Source organism: Chaetura pelagica, unplaced genomic scaffold (genome assembly GCF_000747805.2).
Source record: "Chaetura pelagica isolate M959 unplaced genomic scaffold, ChaPel_1.0 scaffold962, whole genome shotgun sequence".
NCBI classification, from domain to species: Eukaryota; Metazoa; Chordata; class Aves; order Apodiformes; family Apodidae; genus Chaetura; species Chaetura pelagica.
In genome coordinates, this window is record NW_009952479.1 from 642,939 (window position 1) to 648,229 (window position 5,291).

Here is a 5,291-nt window from a genome sequence, read left to right on the forward strand (position 1 = left end):
GGGGCTGGGCCGGGCTGCCCGCGGTGTCACGGGTGGGCCCGGTTAAGCCGCGGTGGTACGTGGCAGCGCGGGGGGTGACGGCCCCGGGGGGGTCGGGGCCCGCCGAGCGCGGCCGCCTCTCACACGGCACTGGCCTGGAGCACGGAGTCAGCACCGGCCCGGGAGAGCCAGCCCGGCAGGCCCAGTCACCTCCCGTCTGTTCCTTATTTCCAGGCATTTCCTCTCCCCCGTCCCACTTTGTTCGGCTTGGATGCTGCTGAAAGGGAGGGCTTGGCAGCGCCGGGATCTGGATTCCTCTTTCTATGAATAATGCCCTTATTAAATTTTAACATATTAAACAAACAGGCCAGTCCCAGCTCCTGACACTCTCCTTTGCAGAGCTGTTCCCAGGCTCAGCTGGAGAGGTAACATTCCCAAACACTGAGGCAGCCCCAGCCTCTGGATGGTCCCATTCCATCTCCTGCTCGAGCCAGGATGCTCCGGATGGATTTCCAAGCTCCCCTCACCCCTTCCAGACCTTGCTCCTGGCATGGCTTGCTCCACGGGAGCAACCCCACAGCTCCTGGCTGCTGCCCCGCGTGCCCCGGCTCTGTCTGGCCCTGCTGCTTGGCACAGTGTGCTGCGAAGCACGTTGGGGACAGGGAGGTTTCTAGACAAAATGGAGCACAATTTTTGGAGCTGCTGCTCAAGCTGGTGCCTCTGGACCACAGGATTACCCTCGCCTGCTCCGGAAGAAGGGCTGTGCTTCCAGTCACTGGTGGGGCTCAGCCCTCTGGGGCACTCGTGACTCGCTGCCTGTCCCAGGGTGCCGGCTCAGCCCTGACTCAGCTGCTGAGTCACCGTCTGTCTGGTGGCCCCCTGCTGTCTCTGTGGCTCGGGTTGCCCTGCTGCCCCTGGCAGGTGCCCATCCCAGGGGTGTCCAGTCCTGGCAGGCACCTCCCAGCCCCAGCTCCCTGTGCTGCTCCTCTGGGTCAGTCTTGGCTTGTGTGACCCCAGATGGGGACAGTGCTGGGCTCGGGGGAGCAGGGTTCATCCCAGGATGGGCTCTGCCCAGTTTTCTCTTCCCACACAACGTGGATCTGTCTCTTGCAGCCTGTGATCCCTGGCTTTCTTGCTTCTCTTCATTCTCCTTCTGGATGCTCTCTGAAGCTGACCGGCTTCTCAGCCAGCTCTATGTCTGTGGCCACACATGGAGATGGGACACCAGGTGCAGCCAGGACCTTCTCTGGCTACTGCAGATGCAGCAACCTCTGCCCAGGCTGTGCCCTCAGTGGAGACTTATTGGTGGAACGCCCTGCAGTGCCAGGTGCACCTGGGGTGGCCAGTGAGCCCTGAGGCTTGTACTCAAGCAGCTGGGTGAACACGGTGTGGGATCCTGGTTCTGTGAGGATGGGATCCCCACTCTCTAGTGTGACGAGTGCTCATCACATCTGCCTGTGTCTCCCCATGTTCCCTCTACCCTTGCTTGTCCCCCTGCAGCTGACTCTCCCCTGGAGTGGGGCTGGAGCAGCTGCAGCCTGGGGATGCATTTCCAGGAGGTGCAGGGGGAGGTGGATATAATTCTGCCTCAGGCATGGGATGCCAGAGGGCCTGGGAGTCATGTCAGTGGAGCTGGTGGCTTTCTAAGTGATCTGCCCTGCCTGCACTTTAGTTCCTGGCCCATGAGACAGGCAGTGGTTTTCTGCAGGGCTCGGGGCTGCCTCATCTGCCATTCCTCACTGGAGCAGTGCCTGGGCAGTTGGTGCTGGTGGCTGCTCTCTGCCTGCTGGGGAGTGGTTCTGCCAGGGACACTTGGCTGCCAGGTAGGGACATGGTCAGGCCATGGGCTGCAGCAGGAGACCTGGCTTCTGCTTGGTCTCCCCTGGAGCAGGGTGGGAATGTGGGGATGCAGGAGGTGATTCTGTGCCTTCTGGGAATAGCTTTGGCTTTGGCCATGCTCAGCTCCAGGAGGGGAGCATGGCTGTCTGGTGGCCTCCGCCATGTCCCAGTGGGGCCAAGGAGCTGCCACTGCCCGGTGCTTTGGTGTCCAGAGCCCTTCCCATGAGGCTGGTGCAGAGGGACCATGGGCTGACTGCCCGGGCTGCCGCTGATGGGCCCCGTCCCACTCCCGTCAGCACCGGAACGATGCAGGCAGGCAAGGCAGTGTGCAACCCTCTGCTCCAGCACAGGCCAGTGGTGAGCAGGGCCTGGTGCCCAGGCACTGCCCACCCACGGGTGCTGCTGTGCCCTGGGGAGCCCCCGTGGCCTCTGCTGCTTGTCCCCATGGGGATGCCCTGGAGGAACTCAGCTCTACATCCTTCCAGTCTCCACATTTCCAAAACCACCCTGCTACTGTGCTGGGGTGAGGGGTGCCCTGCTCCACTGTGCCCATGGCTGTGGGCAGGCACCTAGGTTGGTTTTGCTGATTCTCCATCTCTCCTGGCTGGACTGACCTGGGGGACTGACCCCCACCATGGGTCAGTGCCCAGGCTGGTGGTGCCCGGTGGGCAGCAGGCAGTGCTGGCCCTGGCAGCCAGCTGCTTTGCTCATTTGCTGCCAGCAGCCTGGGAGAAGGGAGCTTTGTTCCCTGGCCATTCAGCCTGACAGTGGCCCTCATGACTGGGGGGCACCAGTGCTTCCCAAGAAGCCACCCAGTGGAGTCTGTAGTGGGATGGTGAGGAAGGAGCAGCTATTTGGCACATCCCTGACCCCACAGACCCTCACAGACTCCCACCCCTCTGCAGCCAGGGTCAGATCCCATCTCTCTGCCTGCTCTTGTGCCCATTCCTGCATCCCACCGTGGGCAGGAGGACAGGCCAGTGAGGGGCAGTGCTGAAGGGCAGTGGCAGCCAGGTGGGGGGTGGATATAGAAATACCTTGCAATTGGCCCCAGCTCCAAGTCCCTCAAGGAGGCAGGGATGGGAGGCAGCCCTGCTTGGCAGGCAGGGCCGTGAAGGCCCTGGCTGTGAGTGCAGCCCTGCCCACGCAGCAGCTTCTGTGTGGAGTTAAAGGCAAACGCTGGTGTTTGTCCCGTGCAGAGGCAGAATGTGAGCCACCCCTGCCCTGCAGGGTGGTGAGACCGGTGGCAGAGGGCAGGGAGGGGACCTGCATCCTCGCAGGGGTCTGTCCCTGGAGTGCTTCAGGGTCCTCACTATGAGGTGGCCACAGCTTGTCACAGGTAGGGCTTCCACCCTGCCGGGAGAGGGTCGTCCCATGGTGCATGTCCTTTCTGCAGCTATTCCTGGCTAGGAAAGGAGTGTTTCCAGCATTGCCCTTGGTGCTGTGCCTGCCATGGGTGCCTGGAGCCAGGAGAGCCTTGACTCACCTTCACCGAGGCTCTGGGCTCCTGCAGCTGGTGGTTGTCCCTGCCGGTGGCAGGGGCAGTGGGTAACACGGCTGCTGGGGGCACTGGTATTTGGGGAGGTCTGATGGCTGGTCCTGAGCACCCAGTGTTTCCTCTGTCCCTCTGCCCTGCCTCCTAGTCACAGGGAGCTCAGCCGGGGTCTCCTCGGGGGCTGCCCTCCGCCATCCCTGCCGCTTGCCCTCCTCGCTGCTCGGGTTCCTGGCTGGCGCGGAGCATCTTGGCTGCGCCGAGGCTGCTGGGGGCACTGGTATTTGGGGAGGTCTGATGGCTGGTCCTGAGCACCCAGTGTTTCCTCTGTCCCTCTGCCCTGCCTCCTAGTCACAGGGAGCTCAGCCGGGGTCTCCTCGGGGGCTGCCCTCCGCCATCCCTGCCGCTTGCCCTCCTCGCTGCTCGGGTTCCTGGCTGGCGCGGAGCATCTTGGCTGCGCCGAGGGGTCTTGGCGGGGAAAGCACAGTGCAGCCGTCCCCTCCACAAAGCCGCACTGTTCAGAACAAATCCGCCTAGAATTGGGCTGCATTTTTGTCAAGTGATTCATCAGCACGTGAATGGAAAAGGCTGGAGCCCACTGAACCAGTAACCGTTCCCTGGAGCCACGGGGCCGGAGCCGGCGCGCGGCTCTTCCAGCCCGGCTGCATCCAGGTTACGCCGCAGCCACGTGTGGAGCAGCAAAGGGTCTGACACGGAGTGCTGGGTCAGGGGGCAAGGGGTGGCCCGTGGCTGCAGTGACCCTGGCAGGGGAGTGGACACCAGCAGCAGGCAAGGACTGAGCCTGTGTGTGGGGAGCAGAGCTCCTCCAGCTGGGGTCAGGGACCTGGGTGGGGGGCTGCGCCCTGGGGGCAAGGGGCTTCCTGCATGGCTGAGATGCTGCCAGGTGCAAGTGCCAGCACTGACCAGGGTGGCTGCTTTGGGAAGTCTCTTCCCCTGCTCATGCCACCATTTCCTTCCCACAGTAAAATCAGCTGGCCCTTCCCAGTAGGCATATTGGGCTGTGCCCCCCTGACCTTCAGCTTAAATAGCCCATCCACGTGCCCCCCCAGGTATTTATAGAGCACAGTCAGATTCCTTCTCCTTGCTGTGCCAGGAAGCCAAGCTCGCCTGTGCCAACTACGCGTCCCCAGCTGCTCCTACCCCAGCACCCTTTGGCGGGGGACACAAGCTGGGTCTTAGCCTTGGCTGGCACTTGCCATCCCACTGGCAGGGCCCTGGGCTGTGCTGGAGGGACAGGGAGCTGGCCAGCCTGGTGGATGGCAGCACTGTCAGCACAGTGGGGAGCCCTATGAGCTCCCACCCTGCAGCCAGCCCCTCTGGGCTCTGAGGGATGCTGGGAGGGGCTGCAACTTTGGGGCTGTCTTGGCCCTCTGCAGTGTCAGTGTCACCCTGGGGCTAGTTGGGAGCCCTCGTCCCCTCACCAGTAGGGGGAGCCGGGCGGGCAGGGATGCAGGTCCCAGAATAGCTGTGTCCACCACCCCAGCATGGCACCAAACCGGCTGCTGTGTCCTGAGCCGGTGACTAAGGCTGAACTGGCTCTGCCTGCCTGGGCACCCTGGGTCACTGCCTCGTGCCGAGCACTCACGTGCTGGTCTGTGTGTCCCTGGGCTGTGCTGGCAGCGTGACCCCAGGGACCCTTCCATGGCAGAGCTGTCCCTGTGTCACTGTCCCTGGGCTTCAGGGTGCCATGGCCTTGCTGGTCCTGGGGGACCCAACCTTGTCTCTGGACACTGAGTGCTGGGACCACCCTGGGGCCATGCAGTCTGCTCCCCCAGCTGGCCAGGCTACGCAGGCATTTGGCTGGGGACCTCATCAGAGACTGGTTTAATTAATGACAGTGGGACAAACACTGTGGTGCTCTCAGGACACTGCTGGCAGATTTTAGCTGTCCTGGTGCTGTCTGGGTCACAGGAGCCTGGGCAAGGCCAGCCTGTGCCCACAAATATGAGGGTGGGCAGGG